Source organism: Humulus lupulus, chromosome 2 (genome assembly GCF_963169125.1).
Source record: "Humulus lupulus chromosome 2, drHumLupu1.1, whole genome shotgun sequence".
NCBI classification, from domain to species: Eukaryota; Viridiplantae; Streptophyta; class Magnoliopsida; order Rosales; family Cannabaceae; genus Humulus; species Humulus lupulus.
This window is the reverse complement of record NC_084794.1, coordinates 172,074,360-172,084,418: the sequence shown is the minus strand read 5'-3', so window position 1 is coordinate 172,084,418 and position 10,059 is coordinate 172,074,360.

The window sequence follows — 10,059 nt, the reverse complement described above, 5'->3', positions numbered from 1 at the left end:
GCAGCGTGTACATGTTCGGCCTACCTGGTTGCCACAGCTGGGGTTGTTTTGAGGAACATGCTGTAAATAGTTGATTTTGTCGCTTAGGTCAACTGTATCTTAACTTATAAATTGTAATATATTTTTGAAACAGTATTTTTGGATCCCAATGTATAAATTTTATGACTTTAATGAATGTCCAAATTTTTTATAATTAACTTTCGTCAAATGATTCTTTATTTCGATTTAATCACACTTTTCAACCTAAAACCTCGATTAGCGAGCTAATGAAACATTTTAAAATCACATGGTAACGACTCTAGGGTAGTAGGTTGTTACAATAACTGTAACGACCCAAATTTACTAATGAGGCTTAAGGGCCTAGATTAGTGTGCCGGGAGGGCATAATTGGAATATATGTGATTTAATGATTTAAAGCATGTTATATGACTATTTGAATATTTGAGATGCATGACTATGTGTATTAGTATGCATGTAGGCCCTGATTTGGTTAGAAGGGCATAATCATAATTTTGGCCCGTTGTGGGCATAACTGTATATATATATGTGATAATTGTTGAGACCACATTATTATGTGGATATATATGTTATCTGTGATTCGAGACAATCCTAGTGAGCAGATTAGCGAAAAAGTCATGGCGGGGATTTATACCCGGCTTGGGGTGAGCCTGGGGGTATAAATGGGAATTTAGTGAGTATATTGGATTCTATTTTGACATCGAGGAATATAATTGGTTATTAATTAAGTATTGGGAAGTAAGCGGGAAATATTAGAGACACTCGAGGAAATTAGCGGGAATTGGGTAAAATGACCAAAATGCCCCTAAGTGGATTGAAGGTTTAAAATTGAAAGGGAGGGCATAATGGTCATTTGGCTTGCAAGAGATAAGTATTCTGAGGCTTTATACTTAGTGGGAATTGTAGAAAAGGGTAGAAGGCTAAGGAAAGAAAGAAAAAGAAAAAGAGAGAAAACAGAGCAGTTTTTTCCAAAGGGTCAGTTTGTGGTTCTCTCACCATTTCTCTTCAATTTTCTTGGAGCAAGACTCAGAACGGAGCTAGGTTAGGCTGAGCAACAAGAGTACTAAGCTAAGCTTGAGGGGCAGGCAAAGGATTAGCAAGAACACATCAATATTTGAGGTAAGTCTTTAGATTTTTCAGTTTCTGGTTTGGCTTGTTTAAGCTATGGTGTCTAAGCTAAGTTGATGGGAACTTTAGGGGAATTCAAGCCAAGGTTTGAGAAGGAACAAGCTAAGGAGGTCTAGAGGCTAACTCAAAGTCGAATTTCCATCAAAGGGTATAAAATTATAAGCTTTGAACTTTGAAGTTCTGACTGTTTTACTGAGTTTCTGAAGTCTATGAGCAACTATGGTGAATTTTGAGATTAGGGATGCATGTGATTGGGTTTTGAGTATTTAGGATGCTTGGGATGAGTGGAGTGTGTTAATAAGCTTGTTTTTGAGTTTGGTGAAGGTTTGGAGAAGTTTTGGTCAAAGTTGGCTCGAGAAAATCGCAGGAAGGGAAAATGTGATGTTGGCTGTCTGTGACTATCGCTACAGCGCTAGCCTTTGGGCACTGTAGCGCTAGGCCATGCTTTTTGGGGGATTTTGGTTCTGCTTGTAGCACTGTAGCACCCTCCTTAGAGCGCTGCAGCACTGCCCTGTTTCCAGAAAGGGATTTTAGGGTTATTTACAAGGGTTTTTGACCAAGGGTTCGGGGTTCGATTCCACCACCCTGTTTGGTGGAATTAGGACTTCCCGGGGGCTCGGGATTGGTCCCGTGGCTAGGTTTTGGACTTGAGGTTTGGTGATGACTTTGACCTATTGTTGTGATTATGTGAGCGCTAGGGCTTGAGAGGGATCGTGCTTAAGGAGTCAAGTGATCAAAGCTAGCGAATCTAAAGGTAAGAAAACTGCACCCGGTTATATGTTTGTGATGGGACTAAGAGCTCCCGATATCTGTATAATGTCAATGATGGTATTATGCCATGGGACATGTGATAGCGACCTAAGGGTGCCGTACACAATATTTGCGCACAGGGCGCGGCTTGGCCACTGGTAGCCGAGGACAGCTTAATATTCACTGAGCTCGGTTTAAGCGGGCCGGAGTCAGTGGGATAACGGAGGGTGCGGCTTGAGGGCGCTAACCCTAGTTATCATTTGTAAATTGATATATGATATGAGTTGATATGTTAATATGCTGAATACTTGGTTATTTTGAATGTTTATATGATTGAGAACATGTTTATGCAATATGAGATATTGGATTATCTGTTGATTGCTTATGCTCTGTATTGTGTTTTCTTGCTAGGCCTTGGCTCACGGGTGCTACGTGGTGCAGGTAAAGGCAAAGGCAAGTTAGACCAGTCCTAAGATGGAGAGCTGCGGGGCTGAATGTACATAGACAGTTGTTCGGTCGCTTTGGGCGAGGAGTGGATTAGGACAGGGATCGCTGAACTGTCTATTTTGCCTTAGTATGGCTAATATCGTATTTAGATCGTGAATCTTTTGTAAATGGCTTTAAATTTATTATTTTGGGATCTTGTGTAAACAGGAAATGTTATATATAAGAAATGTGACTTTTAAGTCCAAAATCTTTTAACCCTAGTACCATTATAGTTTTAGTAACACGATTTTAACTAAATGACTTGATTAGCAAGTCTAGCACTTTTATAAACACACAGTGTAACGATCTTGGCTATCCAGGGCGTTACAATAACTCCTACAGTTCACATATATAATCATAATTAAATCATATTAGCACATAACAAATCTAATTATTCCCTCCTGGAACACTAATCAAGGCACTAAGCCTTATTAGTAAATTTGGGATGTTAAAACTATCCCCTGCTTATAGAAATTTCATCCTCGATATTTACCTGAACAGCTCAAGATATTGATCCTGCATGTCTGATTCTAATTTTCGAGTCGAATCCCGACCTTACTATTCCTCCATAACACTTTAACCAATGGTATAGTCTTGTTTCTCAAGAATTTATACTTTTTATCTAGGTTTTGTACTAGACACTCCTCATCGGGCAAGTCTGTTTGTAGTTCCAGAACCTCATAACTCAATACATGAGTTCCATCTGATACATACTTTCAGAGCATCGATATATGAAACACATTCTGAACTCCTGACAATGCCCGAGGTAAAGCCATCCTGTAGCTATCTGACCAATCCTCTCCAGGATCTCAAAAGGTCCTACAAATCTAGGGCTCAACTTGCCCTTCCTCCCAAACCTTTTCACCTCTTTCAGCAGTGAAGCTCTAAGGAAGACATAGTCTCCCACTTGGAACTCCACGTCCGTGCACTTTGGATCTAAATAACTTTTCTGTCTACTCTGTGACGTGAGCATTTAAGCTCTAATCTTTTTAATGGCCTCATTGGTCATCTGAACTGCTTCAGGACCTAAGTATTTCCTCTCACCCATTTAATCTCAATGAATGGGTGATCTACACCTCCTACCATACAACATCTCATATGGAGCCCTCCCAATGGTCGCCTGATAGTTGTTGTTGTAGGAAACCTCTATCAGAGGAAAGTATTTACTCTAGGACCCATCTGTCTGAGGATGGTAAGCTATACTAATTTTCAACTGTGTACCCATAGCTTTCTACATACTTCCCCAAAGCATGGAAGTGAAGATGGGGTCCTGATATGACATGATAGACCTAGGAGCCCCCTGGAGGTGTACTATCTCTTTCACATAAAGATCAACATGCTGATCCACTATAAATTTCTTCTTTATTGGCAAGAAATGGGCTGATTTGGTGTACCAATCCACAATCACCCACACTGAATCATGTTGACCCACCATCCTGGGTAATCCAACCACAAAGTCCATAATGACATCCTCCCATTTCCATTTAGGGATACCTAAAGGATGTAGTAGCCCTGCTGGTCTCTGGTGTTCAACCTTGACTTGCTGACATGCCAGGCACTTAGCCACATATTCAGTCACATCTTTCTTCATCCCAGGCCACCAACATAGGGTTTTTAGATCTTGGTACATCTTCGTGGTGCCTAGATTCCATGAATACGGTGTAGTGTGAGATTCATCCAGAATCTCTAATCTTATAGCAGAGTCCATCAGAACACAAATTTGCTCCTTATACCTCAGCAAACCCATCTCAGAAACTGTATAGTCCTTAGCCCCTCCAGCTAGGACGTCCCATTTGTGCCTCATTAAGTGAGGATCATTCATCTGCCCTCCTTCATCCTCTCCAAAAGAGTAGATTGCAAGGTGACGTTGGCTAACTTACCAACCACCAACTCTATCTTTACTCTAGTCATATCCTTTGCCAACCACTTCGATATCTACCTCAAACTGAATAACTGTCCCAGACCTCTCCAACTCAAGGGATCTACCACCACATTGGCTTTCCCTGGGTGGTAAAGAATCTCACAGTCATCATCTTTCACCAACTCCAGCTAACGCCTCTATCTCATGTTTAGATCCTTTTGGGTAAAGAAATACTTTAAGCTCTTGTGGTCAGTGTATATCTCACACTTCTCTCCATAAAGGTAGTGCCACCATACCTTCAATGCAAAGACCACTGCTGCTAACTCCAGATCATGGGTAAGGTACCACTGTTCATATTCTTTCAACTGTCGTGATGCATAAGCAATCACCTTCTTTGCCTGCATAAGAACACAACCTAACCCCTGCATTGAAGCATCACAGTAAACCACAAACTTCTCTTGATCTGATGGAAGACTCAGTATTGGAGCTGTAATCAATCATAGCTTCAACTCCTAGAAGCTTTTCTCACATCTGTCTGACCATACAAACTTTTGATTCTTGTGTGTCAACTCTGTTAGTGGTGTAGAGATCCTTGAGAATCCTTATACAAAGTGTTAATAATGTCCCGCCAATCCAGGGAAACTTCTGATCTATGGGACACTCCTGGGCTTTGTCCAATCTCTCATTGTCTCAATCTTGGTCGGATAAACCTTAATACCATCTTTGCTAACAATGTGACCAAGGAAGGTCACCTAAGGTAACAAGAACTTGCACTTCTTGAACTTGGCATACAACTTGTGCTCCCTCAACCTCTAAAGTACTAACCAGAGATGTTGCTCGTGTTTTACCTCTGTCTCAGAGTAGACAAGGATGTTGTTGATGAAGACAATCATAAACCTATCCAAGTAGTCTTTGAACACCCTGTTCAACAGATCCACGAATGCTGCTGGGGCATTGGTCAGTCCAAACGACATGACCAAAAACTCATAATGTCCATATCTTGTGCTAAAGGCCATCTTCAAAATATCCTCATCTTTGATCCTCAACTGGTGATAACCAAATCGAATATCAATCTTTGAAAATACTGTCCTACCTCCAACTGGTCAAACATGTCATCAATCCTTGGCAGCGGGTACTTGTTCTTGATAGTCAGCTTGTTCAACTCCCTGTAGTCGATACACATCCTCAATGTCCCGTCTTTCTTCTTAGCAAACAACACTGGCACACCCCATGGTGAGAAGTTGGGTCTAATGAATCCCAAATCTAGTAACTCTTGTAATTGTACCTTCAACTCCTTCAACTATGTCGGAGCCATTCTATATGGTGCTCTAGATACTGGTTCTGTCCCTGGTGCCAACTCTATGACAAACTCAATCTCCCGCTGCGACGATAACCCCATTAGGTCCTCTGGAAACACATCTAAAAAATCACAGACCAATCTGGTCTTTGCCGACCGAACTGGCACTTCCTTGGTGGTATCAACAATGCTCGCTAAGAATCCTATAAACCCTCCTTGCATTAGGTCTCTAGCCTTTAGTGCTGAGATCATAAGAATACGAGACTCGTTCACAGTGCCCACAAATATAAACGGGTCCTCTCCCTCGAGCTCAAAGGTCACTATCCTTCTTTTACAATCGATGGTTGCCCCATACTTGGCGAACCAATCCATGCCTAGAATCATATCAAAATCCTCCATTTCTAGCTCAATTAGGTCTACTGACAACTTTCTACTATCCACTTCTACTAGAAAGGATCTAATAAACCTCCTAGAAACTACTACTTCCCCAGTAGGCAATAAGGTCCAAAACCCCACAGCATAGAAATCACAAGGCCTACACAGTCTATCAATCACTCTACTAGAAACAAACGAATGTGTAGCACCAAAATCAATCAATATAGTGTAAGTAAAGCCAGTGGTAGAAATCTGACATGTCACTACCGAGGGACTAGCCTCAGCATGTGACTTGGTCAGTGTGAACACTCAAGCTAGCATCAAACTATCGCCTTTCTTTTGTTCTTCTTTCTTCAGTTAAGGGAAATCTCTTTGAAAATGTCCCACTACCCCGCTAAGGAAGCATACCTTAGCACGACATTCCACCAAATGGCATCTCTTACACTTGGCGCATACTGGATAACTTCTCTAGGCCTCATTGTCGCTCTGGCAGGCACCCTGAGTACCTCGAACCCTCTTGTCAGGACCAAGAGTAGTAGAAGTTTCAGGGGTCTTCCTCTTCTAGTCACTAGGGCCTCCGCCTAAACCAGATCTAGTAAATGGAGGTACCATCCTCCTAGCATCACATCTCACGGCGCTCTCCTGCCAAATCCTATCCTCTGTGCCCTCAGCAGTAAGGGCCTTCTCAACTACCTGATCATATGTAGTAACTCCAGGCACTTAGGTGATCCTAACATCCATTGCTAAAATGGGGTTTCATTACCGAACAAACCTATCTCTCCTGGAAGCATCGATTGGCTCCAAGTCAGAAGCAAACTTGGCCAACCTATCAAAATTCAGGGCATACTTAGTCACAGTCATGTTGCCCTGTGCCAATCTGGTAAACTCATATGCCTTCGCAGTTCGAACTGCGTCATTGTAATATTTGTCATTGAACAAATCTTGAAATTCATCCCAACTTATACAGCGACGTTTCGGGTCTGAGATACAACCTCCCACCAGATACGGGCATCATCCCAAAACATGTACATGGCATAGGCCACTCCCTCATTACCTACCACCCTTATAAAATCTAGGATGGAGGTGGTCACACTTATCCACTGCTCCGCTCGCAGTGGGTCTGGACCTACCTCAAAATTCGGAAGGTGTTGTTTCCTAAAAAACTCTTATAATGGTTCCCAATGATTCTTAACCTTTGGCAGCTGTTGTCGACTAGTACTAGGGCAGCATGTGGTTTTACTGGTGCAACGTTCCCTGCTAGAACATGCTGCTGTCTCAACTGGAGAATTTCTTCTTCTTATCTCTACAGTATGGCTTGCATTTCAGCAAACATCTATTGCTAGTTCTTAGGAGCTAGTGGAGGGTTCTGACCCTGGTTATCTTCTCTAGCCCAAAATTCAGCACCGACTAGTCTGTTTGATCACCTTGGAAACATAACTCTCAAAGTATATCTATAATAAATGATTTGACTCATCAGAAAATGATAACATATTCCAGAAATTGCCCCACGGATCACAACCAAACCAATAAAAAACAATCATAACCATCATGCTAATTGACATTTCACATGCATTAACGGCGTTAACAAGCATACATTCTCATATTCACCTTGCAGTCAAGGGCCAGACCCTATCAGTATAGCTCATGCACCCTAATCAAGTATACATAAAAGGAATATATACTTCATTTAAGTAATTAAGCACATAGTCACATCATTAGTTACCAAACTCGGAGTCGAGCTTATCTTTAGCAGCGAGTGTACATGCTCAGCTAATCTTCTGGAACTAATAAACCTTGGAAGCTCTAATACCGAGTTATAATGACCTACCAATCTAGGACTGTTATACTATGTGTTTAAAATTAGTGCTTAACTTGCTAAGCGAGTCATTTGGACTTAAACGTGTAATTAAAGATAGTTTAAGGATTAAGTATTAAATTTTTTGGCCAAAAGAGTAATACTATTCATTAAAAGTTTTAGTATACACATGTGATCCCAGAAAAGAGTTTATAAGTTGTTACAACCATAAACAAAGGTACATAATAACCGACATAGGTGGCAAAATAAAATAAAACCCTAGATTCCCAAAAAAAGTCTTGAGCGTGGCAGTCGAGCAGGCCGCATATGTACATGTTGCCCCTGAAGCTCTCCAACTCATGGCTGGTCCAGCTCTCCTTTGCCCTTAACTGCACCATGAAGAACCCATGTGCCAAGGCCCAGAAAGAAAACCCAAACAAATAAAACAAATATCCAGACAAACATTAACATGCATTGCATACTTTATAATCACAACATGTTCACATTCATTTTCCAAGCAGTATACGACTCACGTCGAGTAGATGGATATCGCATCCCCACAATGGCCCACCACCATGGCAGATATTGCATTAATGTTATGGACCCTCCACTACAACATACATTATACATGTAATGCCGATAATGGTCTCATGACCGAGCGATCATGATCACAGTTAATCAGTACAAGCAGTCATAAGAACATAGGTTCATGGAAAGCGGACATTAACCTAAAAAGATTCATGACACGGTCATCCTTGTGTCCTAAAATTGAGGCGGATGCCCTACACTTGGTGTAAGTGTCAGTTTTTGTAACGACCCAAATTCGCTAATAAGGCTTAAGGGCCTTGATTAGCGTGCCAGGAGGGCACGATGGGAATTATGTGTGATTTTATGAGTTAAATGCATGGTTATGATTTAAAGCATGTTATTTGCCTATTTATTTATCTGAGACGCATGTATATGTGTATTAGTATGCATGTAGGCCCTGATTGTGTTTGAAGGACATAATTGTAATTTTAGCCCGCCGAGGGCATATTTGTGATAATTGTATTCCGTGATTTGTACCACGTGAGTGTGGTGTTATTTTTGTGATGCACGTGCCGAGACGGTCCTAGAGAGCTGGTTTAACTTAGATGTCACAACGGGATTTTATACCCGGCTCGGGGGGAGCCTAGGGGTAATTCGGGGATTTTGTAACTTAGTTCTTGAGAGATTTTGGTGACTGGTAATTTGGTAACTTGTGTGACTGTTAGTAACCATAGAGAGTAACAGGTTTTGATGGTAAAGTGGTAGAATTGTAATGGATAGGAAATGACAAGTAAGCCCTTGAGGTTTAGTTATGAAAGGATAAGCAAGGAGGGGTAAAGTGGTCATTTGGCAAGGTTAATAGACAAATTTGAGCTGTGTTATAGGGGTACACGGTTTGGTCTTGGCATTGTTTGGTTTTGATAAAAACTAAAGAGAAGAAAAACCAAAGAGAAGGGAAGTTAGGGCAATGGGAAGAAGAAGAAGAAGAAGAAGAAGAGAAGTGAAGGAGCTGAAATTTGGAGGCTTAGGAGATGAATCAAGGGAGCTTGGGATGGGATTCTCTACTTGAGGTAAGGAATTTATACACATTTAAGACTTGATTATGTTATAGGTTAAGAGATTTGAGCATGGTTTAAGTTTGAACTTTGAGTTTTTAATTTTGTGAAATTTAAATCAAGGATGTGGATTTTGGGGATTTGAGTGTGTGTTTGATTGCTTTGATGATGTTTATGGGTTGTTAGATGGGTCATATGAAGTTTGGATTTGATTTTGGGGTTTGGGTATTAGTTTGGTATGAATTGGGAAGGTTTTAGCTCGGAGAAAACGCAGGAGAAAACCCTGAATTCTGGGTCTGCGAAGGCGTGCCGCGGCACAGCTTTTTCGTGCCGCGGCGAGGAGCCCCTGTCTGATGGGTGCCGCGGCACAAGGATGTGGTGCCGCGGCACAAGGCTAAATTCAGGGCATCATTTTTAGGCAATTTTAGGCCTTTGCTCTGGAGGTTCGGGGGATGTCTCCGGGGTGTTGTTTTAAGGTTTTAGAGGTCCCGAGAGTGCGGGATTGGTCCCGGGAAGTGGTTTTGGGTTGATTAGTAATGAGGAATGTTTCTTGTGTGTTGTGACTAGGTTCTTTGAGAGGCTCGTGCTAGAGGACCGTGCTCGCGGCTTTGGTGCATCAGGAGGCTCGGAATGCAGGTAAGAAAACTATAACACCCGTAGGATAGGGCATGGGCCCATAGTATGATTGCGGGGCGTGGCCCTATATTGCATCACATGTTAGGGTGCAGACTTAAATGAATTAATATTTGATTGCATGTTGTTGTGT